The sequence below is a fragment of the Cnephaeus nilssonii genome, assembly GCF_951640355.1.
Source record: "Cnephaeus nilssonii genome assembly, chromosome: 1".
In the NCBI taxonomy this organism is placed as follows: domain Eukaryota; kingdom Metazoa; phylum Chordata; class Mammalia; order Chiroptera; family Vespertilionidae; genus Cnephaeus; species Cnephaeus nilssonii.
In genome coordinates, this window is record NC_137072.1 from 70,010,932 (window position 1) to 70,027,548 (window position 16,617).

The 16,617-nt window shown below is 45.0% G+C and overlaps 1 protein-coding gene across 8 annotated transcripts in view; it reads right to left on the bottom strand.

Annotated features, from left to right (window-relative positions):
• SHROOM3 (shroom family member 3) overlaps nucleotides 1–16,617 on the bottom strand; it is a 159,760-nt gene that overhangs the window by 60,740 nt on the left and 82,403 nt on the right. The window contains exon 1 of one of the 8 annotated variants that reach the window (XM_079769568.1): nucleotides 13,225–13,973. The exons of the other annotated variants lie outside the window; for them this stretch is intronic. The gene's annotated coding sequence lies outside the window, so the exon portion shown is untranslated. Of the gene's footprint in view, nucleotides 1–13,224; nucleotides 13,974–16,617 lie in introns of those variants that run through there. 8 annotated transcript variants of the gene reach the window in all.

Consider the following 16,617-nt stretch of genomic DNA (forward strand, 5'->3'; position numbering starts at 1 on the left):
TAAAAAAGGTCTGCTGCTTGTGTCTACAGACGCTTATGATGTACAAAAGGTTAAAGATACTAAAAACAAACAAAAAAACCACAAAACAAAACAAAACCCAAAAACAAAACCCACCAAAAAACAAAACAAATACAACCCAACCACCAAAAAAACATTGTAGAATGAATGAAACAGCTTCAAAGTAAAAAAATACAGAAACAAACCTCCACCTTATGGGGCTACTTCCCGATTCCTGGAAGGTACCCCTCTCTCCTGGGTTATCCACAGCTGTCCTTCATGTTTGCGGTCTGGACATCATTTGCTCTGGGTGCAGGCCAGGGGTAGGCTTTAGGAGAAATTCCTTTGGATTTATGCTGGGTGTGTCTGTGTACTCATTTTCATAATTTGCCCTATTTTAAGTCATGTTCTTGGTTTCCCGCGTGTCTTTTTTCTTTGTATCCTGCCCCATGTCCATCGTGCATGAAGCGGGACTTACTGTCATCTCTCTATCCTGCCTCAGTGTCATCGCCATAAGCTCCCAGCACTGGTCCCCTCAGTCTCCTAGAGTGCAGAAGGTCCATATTCCCGGCGTCTTGAGTGCCTGCAAGACGTTTTTAAGAACTGATACTGGTGGGTATAGATTTCTGTTCTTAGGCTAACACAGCTGTTCTTCATTTTCTGGTGGCTGAGCATTTATCAAAGTTTCGCATTCTCAATAAATTGCTCTGACTTTAAAATCCCCTTGTTCCTGTTACTGACCTTTTGGGACCTATATATTCAGACTTAACCTCTGGGTCACTGTCCCTTCATTACTCTCCTTTTTTTTTTTTTTTTTTTTTTTTTTGCTTTTTAATCATTATTGACCATTGAGGAAGCTTGTTCTGTATCCCCTCAGGCCTGTATCCTATCTGGTGCTTTCCATCACAGGCATAACAAAACCTCTCTGTCTTTGGCTCACCCACGCTGGTCTGGCAGCTTGGTTATTACAGGAGGGTCATACTTAACCCTTCAGCCATGCGTAGGTGTACATCTGTGTCTCAGATCCACGTCCATTTGTACCTCCTGTTTCTCTTGCTGCTGCTCTTTCTCACTTGATTGCCCCTGAAACCACTCAAATGAATCCGCATGTATGATTTATTCCACTGGCATTCAGCATATTTCTGATTTTTTCCCTGAAACCATAAGCTTAACTATCGCCAGATCTTAGCCAATGACTTCTGTGTCAGCTTTGCACAAAGACTGGAAAGAGGTGGGTAGGGGAAAAAGCCAAACTTTTAACCTAATACACATTTAATCTGTCCAGATTTACTTTAGGCTTCAATCCTCCCAACCTACTGAAGTCTGTATCACCTAGCCCAGTGGTCGGCAAACTCATTAGTCAATGGAGCCAAATATCAACAGTACAACAATTGCAATTTCTTTTGAGAGCCAAATTTTTTAAACTTAAACTTCTCCTAACACCACTTCTTCAAAACAGACTCGCCCAGGCCGTGGTAGTTTGTGGAAGAGCCACACTCAAGGGGCCAAAGAGCTGCATGTGGCTCGCGAGCCGCAGTTTGCCGACCACGGACCTAGCCCAACAGCCTTCATGCAAGGCCTTATAGTTAAACTGATGAAAACTCCCCCACTGGAAGGGTTTGATACTCTGTAAAACACTCAGAGCCTGACTGTACATCAACTCCGATTAGTGGCAGGCTGTATGATGTGTGTGAGCAACATGGATTCTGGAGTCGCTGCTCAGGCTCCTGTTCAGGCTCTATCACCCAGTAGGTGTTTGACCTTGGGCAGGCTGCTTAACCTCAGTTTCCTTCTCCATGAAACAGGACAATGGCAGCTGCATCAAAGGGTAGTTGTGAGGCTTAAATGAATTGATATCTGTAAAGCACTGAGAACAGTGCCTCCCAATAAATGATAACCGCTTACCAATAGAAAAGAAACTTACACTCATTAGGCACATGTATGTACCAGATATTGTGCTTCTAAAAGTTATTCAGTTAATATTCTTATCATCTGAGACAGCGATGGTCCTCAATTTACAGATAAAGAAAGTGAAGTGAAATAAAAGTAGAAAAAGTATGTCCAAATGCCACATCCTCTTCACTCCACCCCTCATTAAATGCCTCTGAGGAGAAGAACTAGGATTTGAATACTTTCTTTCTTAGCCATCAGCCACATGCCAAGCCATGCATGCCTGTCATTTCTTCCACATCTCCCTTTTGCTACTCATATGGAACAAAAAAGATATGCATGAAAACAGAAGATCAGCAAATACACCAAAATGTTACTACTGGGTCATAAGATTACGGGTGATATTTTTCTTTTTTTCTGTTTCTTACAAATTGTTTACAATTAACATTTATCATTTTAACTATCAGAAAAAGTAAATTAGCCTTATTTTTTCCCCTAACTAGATGAGCCTGAGAGTCTAATTTCTCCATATTTTTAAAGGAAAATCTTGGTCGGGAAATGGAAGTGGATGTATGTATCCTAGGAGCCAATTTGAGCAGCGGAAAGACTTCACGCTGTGGCAGGATTTACTCTGATAAGTTTCTGCAAACACTGATTTACTTTGGGAGCTTCTTCACTCATTGGAGTGGGATTTCTCAGAAATCGGTATTAGCAGAGGGAGACGAAACCTCCCTGAGAAAATCCAGCCCCTGCCTTTCTGCTCTCGCTCTTGCCTCGTGTTCCCAATTCCTCATTTTAATATCATACATGACAGCTTGAAAGCACCTTTTGTGTATGATTGCATTTGGCCTTCATAATAATCCTGAAGGGCAAGTGGAGCAGGTGTTATTTGTTCCCATTTAGCAGATGTAGACAGCCTCAGATTGGGACGGTTACCTGCTCGAGGTCAGGATGTATAAGTGACATAGCGGGCATGTGAAGCCAGGGTCCCGAACTCTAGCTTCCACATTATCTCTTACGTCATGCTGCCTTTGGATTCTACAATCCTGAAAGTCCATCGACACAGGTGGCAAACATTTAATACCAAAAGCTTCTTTAAAGAAAAGCTTCTTCCAAAGAGAGGAGTTATTGAGATTTAGATGGGACCTCTCTCGTAACTGTCCCTAGATCTAGAGAAAAGATGAGGCCAGTTTTCGAAGGCTCCCCTCGCCCCCAACTTACCCCTGATACCCAGACTGTTTTCCTGCTCTTGACTCAGAACTTCTTAACCTGGTCACACTGCTGAAATGATACAGTACATGTTTCATGCTCAGAGCCAACTTCTATACCCAGCTCAGTCATCCATTCACTCAATCAACAATCATTCAGCCATGGACCACACAATAGATTAGGCATTGGGCTTGTAACAGTGGCAAAATAGACACAATCCCTCCCTCTATAACATTACACATTTATGGGGAGGACGGGCAAAATAACGGTACAAATATATAATTACAAATCATAACTGCTAGGGAGATAAGAGAGCACATAAGACAAGAAGAGTCTACTCAGCTCCTTTCCATCTACTTTCTTACATCGTATGTATGTTAATTTCCCTCCTATCACGTGCCTCATGGAGAGCAGGCTTCAAAGCCGCAGTCCCAGAGGTTGTAATTAGCTTATGGAGAATTCTGAGCCAGGCCCGGTGCTAAATTAACTACCTCCACAGTTTATTGTAATCTCCACAACCAATCTCTAAGGTAGGTACTTTTATGCCATCACATCCCTAATTTACAAATGAGGAAACTGAGGCTCAGAAGCAGAGGAAACTGCTCAAACTCTAGTGGAACAAGAATTGGAATCCAGATCTGACTGATGGCAAACCCTGTGACCCTAAGGACTATACAATACAGTTGACCCTTGAACAACACAGGTTTGAATTGTACTTATATGCAGAGTTTTTATTTTATTTTCTTTTTCTTTTTTAAATATATTTTATTGATTTTTTACAGAGAGGAAGAGAGAGGGATAGAGAGTTAGAAACATCGATGAGAGAGAAACATCGATCAGCTGCCTCTTGCACACCCACCACTGGGGATGTGCCCGCAACCAAGGTACATGCCCTTGACCGGAATCAAACCCGGGACCCTTGAGTCCGCAGGCCGATGCTCTATCCACTGAGCCACACCGGTTTCGGCTATATGCAGAGTTTTTCAATAAGTGTATTTTCTCTTTCTTATGATTTTCTTAATTACATTTTTTCTCTAGCTTGCTTTATTGTCATATAGTGTACAGTACCACATATAACATGTAAAATGTGTTAATGGGCTGTTTATGTTATTGGTAAGGCTGCCAGTCAATAGGAGGCCTGAGATAACCACTATAAGACAGGAGCCATTATCATTCAATCCCAGTGGCCAATCTGAAAGAGACTGAATAGGGAAGTCACCTAATGGGTGTGTCAGGATGGTGGTGTAATGATGGGCCCTTTCATTCCTTAGAAAGGGAAACTGCCAATGTCCCTTGGGGCACAATGTGGTCTGTGGGAGCCAGCATTTCTCTCTTGCATTTCTACTTGCAAGTAAGTTGCTCCTGTCCTAGACTGCCTAGAGAAGAGGGGTGGACGTTAAAAATGTAAATGGAGACTGTCATTCATTGAGAAAGTAGGTCCCTAGCTACTAGTAAATTTGGCATCGGCTAAGGAATCTTAGCAAAATTAAACTCACCCCCTTGTTGTGAGGGAGGCCTTAATCCTCACTTTGCCCAAGAGGATTACTGGGTCTTAGAAAGAAGCTCACATGCATTTTTTTAGAAAAGCTCGTGCCAGCTGCATTTATGTCCACAATATGCAAGATTCGTTCTGCTTTTTAGGGTAGATAATAGACATTCCATGCTATTTAAATGCCTCCAAATCTCATACCTAAATGTTTCCAACCTTTGCTATCACCCAAAGCAGGACTCTCTCTGTCTCCCAAGCTCCCCCCCAGCCGTTGCTTTATATTCTTTGGGAGCAGTTTAAATGGAGGGCAAGGTATCAAAATGCAGCCCATTTGTGAAAAAGTAATTGTTTGAGGTTTACAATATACCTTTTCAAGGTGCTTGTAATGATGGCTCCATGGACTGAATTTTTACATATCTCCATCATTTTTCCTTTCCTTTTATTACTACAGGGTTAGTGTAATACAGTCTAGAGTTCTGTGGGTTTTTTTAATCCTGTAGGTCCTTACTCATCCCAACATTACCTTATCCTCCCCAGAGGAATTCTGGACCCACTGACATATATAATACGAAAGTGGGACTGACAAAACCTGTGTCTTTAGCATGGCATTCACAAAACATCATTTAAAATTATTACAAATGTGGCATCTGTGTTGAGCTTTACAATTTGCAAAGTATTTTTACCTAACCATTTTAATCCTCATAACAACCCTATGAAGTATTGTCTCCCCCTCACAGACATGGAAACCGAGGCACAGGTAATATAAATAAGTTGCTCAAGGTCACAAAGGAAGTGGTAAAGCCAGGACCCAACCTCCAAACGGTGAACATCGCATCACCTAAGGGCTTAGTGAGATATGTGTAGGGCTGGACCATCTTTAGAAAACAGAGTTAGTCGCCTTGTCCCAGGAAGAACACAACAATTCGTTCCGCAGTCTTCCTCAGGGAGTGATGATTTGTGGTGGTTTCTACTACTTCTTACCCTCACTACCCCGGCTGCTTAATTTCCACCTGTAGTTAGAATTCCTGTGCTAACTCTGGGGCCAATTGGACTGCAAATGAGAAGAATTTAAGCCTCCAGCAGTATCTCAGGAGACAGCTTCAAGACAAACTCTTGGCTAGTTGTGTTCTCATCTTGAGCCTCCAGTCCCCAGGGCCTCCCTTTGATACCGATTTCCCTCCAGACTGGAGCCTGGCCTTGTTAATGTTCACTAACCCACACACAGCTGGTATTGGGAGCAAAAGCCCAGGGAAGGCAGGTCGAGAGGTTTTATCAGACGGGGCTGAGCAGGTGCTTCCCCCTGCACTAGGCACTAACACGGAAGGGCTGGGCATCAGGCAGGAGTTTGGCAGGTCCTGGGGCGGCCAGGCCAGGCCAGGCCAGCCTAGGCGGGAAATACTCTGTGAGCTGTACATCACCTCCTGTCCCCCCTTCCACTACAACCCCAGCACACCAAGCATGGGAACGGCACAGAACCCATGACAAAGTGAAGGCTGTGGGCTGTGACCCCAAGTCACGCATCCAGCTGCAGATCCAGCTGCAGATCGGCGGCCTTCGGCCCAGCCAGCCCTGGCTCAGTAGGGGAGGCAGTCTCTTCTCACTATGGCATTCCAGCTGCTAGTGGTGAAGAGGTAACCATGGAAACCATCACAAAGAGCTTAAAGTTGAGGAAAGAGGCTGGAGGCGACAGGGAGGCAGAGAGGGATTTCCAGCGACAGTCGTGCAATTCTCCCAACGTTAGCCATGCACATCGACTGTGAGTCCAAGTAAGAGACAAGTGGAGCCTACACACAGGGCAGCAGCCTCGAAAGGTCAGAGACAACCACAGAGCCAGGATCTTGATAGGTTCTTCCTCCGGCTTTCTTTTCCTCCTCCAGCGAGCAGAGCCCTAAAAGAATTTTGTCTGCCAGTAATTTTGCCCTGAGATAATGGGGCTCACTTGGGTGGACAGAACTTCAAATACACACAGTCACATTCCTTCAAAGGCAGGGCTGCAAACCCAAAGGGGGTCCCCCCTTTCCCTCTAGCTTCGTTCAGCCCATCGCCTCCGACAGCACCGCCTTGCATGCTGGGGGGCTTCTCTGATGGGTCTGTAAACAGACCTGCACCCCTTGGTGGCTGAGGAAAGGATCCTGAGTCGGGCTGTCTAGCCGCACTGCAAGGAGAGGCTGGGGTGTCCAGAACGCTAGTACAGAGCATCTCAGTGGGACCCAGTGAAATGGCTCAGATCTAAATAGGAAATCATGTCTGTATATTTAACCACATTTCCCGCCCCCGGGATCTACACATTATTTTAATAAATTGGCCAATGTGACTTCTTATGTCTTCCTTCATCACATCAATAGAGTTCTCAACCTACCACCTAGGATTTATTTTTCATTTTTATTTATTTTGTTAATCCTCACCCGAGGATATTCTTTCCATTGATTTTTAGAGAGGGGGGGAGAGACACACAGAGAGAAACATCGATGTGAGAGAGACACATCGATTGGCCCGAAACTGAGGCGTGCGCCCCTGAATGAAATCGAACCCAGGACCTTTCAGTCCGAGGGCCGATGCCCTATCCACTGAGCCAAACCGGCTAGGGCTGAGATTTATATTTTTACGTGAAATTTTCTAGCTCGGGTTTCACCAGAATCTGCGAGTTGAGATAATGCCAGTGGAAATAGGGAATATCCTGGGTCAACAGTTTCCTTTGCCTCTGACAATGCCAGGGCTCCGGGACACATTCCTCACCCTGGCTTCCTTGTGGAAACCAAGATAATATGGCATCTATGTCAGTCCCTAAATGAGCTTCACAAAAGTCTAGGCCCATCTTAAGAAGCCATCTGGTTCTCCACATGTTTGTTCACCAATTGACTTCTGAATTGGAGTCCCTGGGGTAGGGGGGTGAAGAATGTCAGAGAGAGTCAGTGACAGGCAGAATTTTGAGGGTTGGGGGAAGAATGTGACAAGTTCATTAGCGCCTCTCCTGCAAACATGCATCCCCCCACCCCCAAGCAATAAGGTACTAAGTAGACCCATAACCATTTAAGAACAATTCCTCCACCACCAATGTTCACTTGCAGGCAGCCCACAAAGGAGGGGAGGGCACTTGTCAATGTTCCTTTCTCCTTGCAGCTATTAAATAAAAAAATAATTTTACCTAGGGAGAAAACTGACATCTATGATGAACCTCCTCAGGTGAGAGGCAAGGTCTTGTTAGGTTCCAGTCCTGGCACCTCCACGCCTAACCTCAGCTGTGTTGGTTTCCTCACCTTTAAAAGCAGATAACAGTAGTGCCTACCTCAGAGGAGGGTGAGGAAGATACAAGTTCCAGACAGTGCTCCACTCTTAGCAAATACTCAATACACATTCGAAGTTAACACCCACCAGGTGCTAAGCTAGTTATCTTTACATGTATTTTGTCGCTTAATCCTTGTAACAGCCTTAATCTGATAAGTATTAATACCTCCGTTAAGGTATTTTTATCACCGTTTTGCAGATGAGGAAACTCGGGTTTAAGGCATTTAAGAACTTAACCTAAATTGCTAGTAGGTGGTGGAACTCAGATGTTAACCTAAGTCATCCTGGCTCCACAGTCCAAGCCCTTTCGCTGACACTGAATTGCCTCTGTACATAAGGTCATTTTGTTGTTGCTGTTGTTATTTTTAGTAATGAATAACAAGAGAAAACATTAGCAAAAGACTCTGATGTTTAAGAAAATAGTATAATGAAAAAGAACCGGGATTTTAAACTTCCACAATAAGCAAGAGGCTTAAAAAAAAGACGGGGCAGGGTGGTGGTGGTGGTGGTGGGCGGGGGGGGGGGGGGGGGCGGGACGGGTAGAAGACAACCCTCTGCCCTGACAAATATTTCAAGAGAAATGGATACACATTTATACTAAGTCAGGGCGTCTATGAGTCCTTGAGTGTAAAATATCTTCCTATTCATCACCCAATTCCAGAGGTTAATAAAATGTTCTCAATAAATGGTTCAGGTTTACTGAATGAATTAAACCAACCCAACAACAAAATGCCTCTGCTGGAGCTGGCAAAGTATAGGAAACATCTTTGGCAAACACTCTGTTGAACTTAATAACTGAAGCTTGACCAGCTGGTGTGGCTCAGTGGCTGAGCGTCGACCTATGAATTAGGAGGTGATGGTTCGATTCTCAATCAGGGCACATGCCCACGTTGCTGGCTTCATCCCCAGTGTGGGGCGTGCAAGAGGCAGCTGATCAATGATTCTTTCTCATCATTAATCTTTCTATATCTCTCTCCCTTTCCCTTCCTCCTGAAGTCAATAAAAATATTTGGGAAAAAAAGGAAGCTTAATAGATTAAGTAAACTCCTGTATTTTACTTATCACTCTGTCCAAAGTATTTTGCTGAAAATTCAAGTTGTATAATTATAAAAAACATTATTATTTTTAAAAAGCACAATATTGGTTTGATACAGAGATCAAGAATTGTTTTCCACCTTTGGAAGAAAATATAATATGTAACCCTTTCACCTAGGTTCCCAGAGCCTAGTTTGGGAGTTCAGCTTCAACTAGTATCCTTAAATCAGTCGTCAAAAACAGAGGGGTTTGCCTAGTGGGTATTTCTTCTCTTTGGGATTTACTTGTGCTGGCAAAGCAAAGCCCCAGTGATATTTTGACCAGGTAGGCAAGAACTATAAATTTAAATTCCCTACAACCTTAAAAAAAGAACCCATTAAAAAGAAGATACATATAATGCTCAGGCTAAGCGACTGTTACGACCGGCACAACGGGAACGACTGGCTGACCAGTCGCTATGATGCGCACTGACCACCAGGGGGCAGATGCTCAATGCAGGAGCTGCCCCCTGGTGGTAAGTAGGCTCCCACAGCCAACCTCCCTCCGCTGGCCAACCTCCCGCAGTCCCTCCGCACTGCTGGCCTGCCCCCCCATAGGCTCCAATTGTGGGCCAGGCCGAGGGACCCCACCCATGCACAAATTCGTGCATCGGGCCTCTAGTTGATTAATATGCTCCAAGGTCCTTGATAATATTAAATAAGATGGCTTTCACAAAAAGTACAATTAATTTTATCATCAACACCAAAACCACATATTATATTTATCACAGTGCATGATTAGCTGACATTTATTGAGTTCTGACTAAGCTGAACACTTTCATTATCTAACTTAATCCTCACAATAACCCTATGAAGATGTTTTATTGCTATCCAATGCCTTCAGGCTCAGAGGCATTTAACAACTGGCCCAAGGTAATATTCACCTAGAGACAGAGATGGGATGTGCACCCTTGTCTATCTCCGGGACCCAAGTTGTTTTAATTGAACCAATGCTTTGCATACAATAAAATGCATAGGTCTTAAGTGTTTGGTTCAATGGCTTTTGATCATTGTGGATATTTATGTAACCATAACTAAAAAAAAAAAAAAAAAAGACATAGAACATTTCCACTGCTCCAGAAAATCTCTCCTTACCACTTTCCAGTCAATCCTCCCTCCCCCAGAGGCAAGCACCAACATCCGCAGTCATAGATTAGTTTTGCCCACTCTGGTACTTCAGAAATAGAATTGCTTCTGTATTCTTTTGTCTCTAGATTCTTTCAGTTGAACACAATGGTTCTGGGATTCATCCAGGTGGTTGTTTATATCGTGAGTTCATTCCTTTTGATTACTGAGTAGTATTCCATTGTATGGATGTACCACAGTTTATCCATTTTCCTGTTGATGAACTTAAGAGTGGTTTCCAGTTGTTGACAGTTATAAATAAGGCTGTTATGAACATTCTTTATAAGTCATTTTGTGCACTTTTGTTTTCCTCTATCTTGGGTAAACATCTAGGTGTGGACATGTTGGGTCATGGGGTTGGTGTCTGTTTAACTTACAACAAACCTAAGTCCTTCACTCTGTACTCCACTCCCTCAGAAATGCCCTAGCGTACTAACATGTTTGATTTCCCCTCTTCCATAACAAGTTCCCTGAGGGCAAAGATCCCATTTCCAGTTCCTGGGCTGCCTCCTACACAGTAAATGTTTGCTGAACAAATGAAATGACCACTGTTCATACTGTATTCCTGTTCCTTCGTTAGGCGTCACTATAGCAAAAGGAAACATGTTTGGCATGCACGGAAGACTATGACACAGGAGGGGCTGGAGTGGAGGCACTGCTCATTCATCCTGCACGGTGATACACTGTCCAGCCAGGAGACTCTTGGCTTCCCATTCTCTTTTCGACATGACGGTTCCTAGAGAGGGAACCCCTCCCAGCGATCCTGCAGGAAGAAAGAGGGGGGGCTGCTCCCGATCAAGTGACACTATGGAAAGGGAGGAAGGTGTCACTGCAATTGAGGTCACACAGTGGTTAGAATTACAGGATCCTTCTGGCAAACAGGAGGGCAGAGGAAGCCGCAAGCCATGAAACCCTGACCTTCTGAAAGAAGCCAGCAGCACAGCCGCACGGCTGGGGCCCGGGCAACAGCCTCCAACAGAAGTTACAGAGACACTTGGTTTTGGTCAAAGTGCCACCTGGTTTCTACATTGAAAATGAAAAGTCAAGAATACATTCTGAGGAGAAAGTAAGATGTTAGCGTAAAAAAAATATATAACCAGGTTTAACAAACAAGACAGGATAATGAGGACATTGGGTCGAAAGCAGAGAAAGGTCTCAGGCATACGCAACATCCTTAGCTCAGAGGTTTATCATGATACACCCCTTCTGCCAGATGGAGGACGCTTTTAATCCCCATGAATCAATTCATTCATTTACTTTAAATCACAGAACTTACACTGTATTTAACCTGTCACTTCTTAGAAGGTAACGGAATCATTATTGATATTCTATTCATAAACAGAAAAGGTTGGACAAGTCTTTCTTACCAAAAAAAAGAATATTTGTTTTACATAAATCAAAGCAGGACATTGCCTCATACTGGACTCAGATGCGTTGGGGCAATTGTTTTCTTTGGTCCCAGGTTATGGAGGACTGAAACAAGTTTAGAATTCCTCCATTTGGATCCGGATAGCTGACCTAGTCTTCCTTGACCCAGGCAGAACTGCACTGAAGCCATCCTAGGCAGATGGATGTTTATCCTATTCTTAAAATCTCCAGGGAAGAGAATTCTCTACCACATCCCTTGGTAACCTTCTCCAGGGTTTTATCAAGCACACGGTGAGGAAGTTCTGAGGTAGAAACCAATAAAAAATATTAACTCTATGAGCCTAGCTACAAGCGCTGGGCAGGGGGGTGTATATGCTTGGGCACTTGGCCTTTAATGGTAGAGAGATGTATTTACAAAACAGGCTGCGCAAACAGAAACCATTTGTCAGGAGCAGATGTGGGGAGTTGATTCGAGAGGAACTGCCACAATAAATTCTGTTCCATGTGAATAAGTTATTGCTGGTTATAACATTTTTTTTTTTAAAGTACAAACTTACTTCCTTGTCAATGACTAGAGTTAGTGCCTGGCCAGGTTTGTTAGCAATTTTAAAAAATGTCCCTAGCTCAAAGTTTTCAAATGCCTGGGCTTCTGTGGAAAACGAGGCCTTAGCAAACAGAACATAAAATGTTACTGTTAAGGATGACTTGACTTATTTCTCACTTCTGTATAGTCTACCTTTTATAATCAGGAAAAAAAAAGATATCAGAATTAAAAGACAAAATAGCCATCAGAATGAATTAGAGTGCAAAACAACTTCTCGTGAAATTATTTGGGGGAAGATTTAGCCATTGGTCTGACCATCATGCTTTTAATTGAAAAGGATCCCTTAACTAGCCCATTAGAAATAGAAAAGGATTTCCGGTTGCACCCTAGTATCTCACTGCAATCTCTCCTTGGAGATTATATGCATGAGGGCAACCATTGGCCGCCGGTCCAAAAGTGCACCACCACCACCACCGCACTACGATCTGAAAACGAACAAAAAAACCCGGTAACGCTAAAGTACCCGAGAGAAAGGGGCCGACACACCCCACCCCGCCCCCACAGGATGCTCCCTGTACTGAAATTTTATAAGCTCTCATCCTCCGGCCAAGCCCTTTTCTCTCTCTAGCAACTCGGAGAAGAGCGTGTGTCCGGCATAATTTCATTTCCACGATTTAAATTTCCCTACACGGCCATGAAAAACACCTTTAAAAAAAAATCAGCCTTAAGATCTGCAACAAGTGGGGGGAAGGGGCAGGCACGCCCTTCCCGGCACAGCTGGGGCCTTTCCTACAGAAACCGACCCGGTACAATGAAGAAAGTTAGGTCGCTCTCCACGCCGCAGGAGCCCTCGTGGGCAGCAATTTATCAAAATTAAAACATTTCACAGGTCATTTCTTCCGAAAAGTTTTCTTGCTGTCAATAACCGGCGATTATTTCCTTCTGGGAGCAGCCGTTTCTGCCTCTCTAACAGAAAGCCAAGGCCCAGGGCGTCGGGAGACCCGCGGAGCAGAGCGCGCCACCTGCCCCCGCGCCGGGCCGGCTGCCCAGAAAGCCAGCCCCGCGACCCATCCTCCCGGACCCGCTCTCCAAGTCGCCGCAGGGACCGAAATAGAAACCCTTTTGGAAAGCAGGCGGCGGGACACCCCCCTTCCCTCCCTCCCTCCCTCCTTCCAAGGCAGCAGGGTGCCCGGCCGGCCGCGCCCGCCGCTGGCCCGGGGAAGCGGACCCCGCCCCGCACTCACCACCGCTGCTCTCGGGGCCGCCGCCCCCCGGGCTGCGCGGGACTCCGGGCCGACGCCAAGTTCAAACCTCGCCGCCGCTCGGGGGAGGCGGCGCGGGGCACTGCCGGCGGCGCTCCACAATGGGAGGCTCGGCCGCGCCCAGCGCCTCCGCGCCGGGCTCCAGCGGCTGCGGCACGGCGGGCCCGGGGCGCGCCGCTCAGGGGCCTGAATCCGGGCTCCGGAGCCGGAGGGTGCAGGGCGCCCGACGGCCACGCCTCCCCGCCGCGGGGGCGCACCGGCGGGGCCGCGCGCGCTCGGCGCTCGCCACCAGGTAATCCCGCAGGAAGCCGCGGCGATTGGCCCGGCGCTCAGGACGGGATTTGCATGTCAATGGCCGGGGAGGCTCCGAAGGTTTGAAAACCGACGCCGGGCGGGAGGCGTCCGGCTCCGCTCGGGTCCTCTCTGTGCGGCGCGCACTCTCCCAAGCTCTTCCCCACCAGGTCGGGCACAAAGGTGCCCAACGCTTCCCCCGAAGAGGAATCCAAGAGCAAAACACCGACTTTAAGGAGCCCGCGCTCGCTTTGCAGGGGCTCTACACTCAGTCATGGATCAAATGAAGCATGAATGAAGCAAGGTAAAAAGTTCACAGCTTAAAAAAAAAAAAGCTCACATTACAAGGAAAATAGCCATCCTTTTTCTCCTGATGTCCTCTTTCCTGGGGAAGTCACCAGGAGAGACGGGGGTCGCTGCGGACCGGGTAAAACTGTTGAAACCTTCCTTCCAGCCCCTTTGTCCCCACGAGCATCGTCGCTAGATGAGAGTCAGGTGATTGTTCCAGTGGTCACGACTGTGATCCTTTGGGAGATACTGGATTCAGTTTCGGAAACGTTGGGGTCTTAGACACAATTATATCTGCTTTGCATTTATGATCAGGGTGCCCAGTTATTCTTAAGGGAGGCAGGGTGCTATTTTCATATCATCTGTCTTCAAAGGCTTTTCCAGCCTCTTTCAATGGAGGTAAGATTTTTTGTTTCCCCTCAGAGAGTACCTTTCTTAATTGCTTTCATATGTCAGCTGCAGAAATTAAAATAACAGGAAGATTTGAAAGTGGCTTTATTTCTTCTTAATCATGTGGAATCTCTGTTGTTAAAAATCTCAGGTTCCATATTTAAGGCAATCAACATCCATATAGACACACAAAAAAAGAGAATGCCTAATTAGGTAGGAATAAGAAAACCCAGTTCCCCTACAGTTGATACCACTTGTCTTGACTTGGCTGTGCCACCACTAAATAAACCCCTTTACTGATCTTTTCATGGGCAGGCTCTCCCTCGCCCTGGACAGTATTATCCCCCTTAAAATTGTATTTTACTTCCCATGGTATCACAAGCACATACAAACCCATGCACACACCTGGGACACAGTCAGTGGGGTCCCTGCACACATTGTTGTTAGGCATGGGAAGCAGGGAGGCTAACGTTGACTGTCCGTGTCCAGGTGGGAATCCAGTGTTGGGGGAAGGCAGGTGATGTTCAGAACTGAAACTGTAAAGACGCTGTCAGCCCTCACAGTTCAGAAAGCACTGTGCACTCTCTCACACTGTGGACACCGTTAGCTGAGGTCACAGGCAGAGGTCTGGAAGCAGAGAAGGTAAGACCTCGGTCCTGCTGCTCCTTCGTCTTGTTTCCTAAGCACTCAGGGTCAGGTGAAATCTCACAAGGGTGGATCAGATCCCCCTATTCCTGTGTGAAGCATCACTTTAAACTGATGATTGAAAACACACGTTGGGTTCAAATCTACGCTCACGCACAGCCGGTATTATACCAGTGAAACCCATCATTTGTACCAGCCCAATGATGGGTTTCACTGGTATAATACAGACTCTGGAAATTACTTTTTACTTGGATCTGTAACTTAGAAGCATCATCAGATTTTTTAAAATATTATTTTTATTGATTTCAGAGAGGGAGAAAGAGATAGAAACATCCATGATGAGAGAGAATCATTGATTGGCTGCCTCCTGCATGCCCCATACTGGGGATCATGCCCACAACCTGGGCATGTGCCCTTGACTGGAATCGAACCCAGGACCCTTCAGTCCCCAGGCTGAGAAGCATCATCAGATTTTTGTAGATGAAAGGGAAACAGCCTGTCTTGTGGGATCAAAGGTGAGAATGGGAATGAAGAAATCTCCACAGCAATACAAAGTTGTGCTAACATCTCTCTCCATGAGCTAGGGGCAAGTCCCTCACCTGGTGCCTCAGTTCCTCTTCAAAATGGTCCATGCCTTCCTCACAAAGCATAACTGGTAAATGCCCAGGAGATGGTTACATATATCAAACATATGTCTGGATCAACTCCAAGCCAGTCACTGAGACAGCCGCTGTCAAGCACTGCTGCCCTTTAGTTCTGGAATTAGGACTGCTCTCAGGAATGGTGCATCACACTAGAATCCAAAACAGTTCATGTTTGTAAAATGGAAACAGATATACGGTCCTGATCAAGAAATGTAGCTTTCAAAATGCTAGAATAATTTCTGAGGAGGTAAGAAATAGGAAGAAAAGGCACAACCTGCTCTTAGAGACAAGGGCATGTGTGGCCAGTCTAAAACTTACTATCTGCATACTTCTCCTTTTGTTTAAAGTCATGACTATTTTTAAAACATTTTTCATTGCAATATAATTCACATACCGTAAAATTTACACCTTGAAATAGGCATATTTTTGCCCCTCTCCCCCCTTCCTCTGATGCTGGAGGGGGTGGTGGGAGAAAAAGACCAGAGACGGGAATACGTCCCTGACAGACACACATGAGCGAGACACATGGTCTACACAGAGACACATGAGTGAGAAGCGTGGAAGGTCCACGCGGTGGTGATGGGAGAGGGTCATGAGCCACAAACAGGAGGCGGCCACTGCAGGCACGGTGTGCTTTCACGTTTTTCTCCAATCTCTAAATACTTCAACCTACAAACCCAAATTTCAGTTTGAGTAAATACGATAACCTAAATATATTTAAAATCGCACCAAATTAGACTAAGCTGAGGATCAAAATGGTCTGATTTATACTATATACATATTTAGAAGTTCATTTTTCCACTACAGTGGCCAGGTCTAATTAATAAGGAGACACCTAGATGAATGAATATATATTTCGAACAAAAGGCTGAAGAAATTTACGATTATTTCCATATACCTCAAAATTCCAGATTCAGCAATTATTCTTTGAATTATTTCACTTCAGTTAGTCTAAAACTTTTAATTAGTTGTGTCTTTAAAGAAACTACATACAGAAATCATATCATGATTTAGTTTCTGAATTTATTTCCTCATAAGTTTAACTTCTTTTCAATATTATGGTAGTATAGTTTTGTAAGAAATGTTGTACTTTACATTATTAAAACTATATTTCACT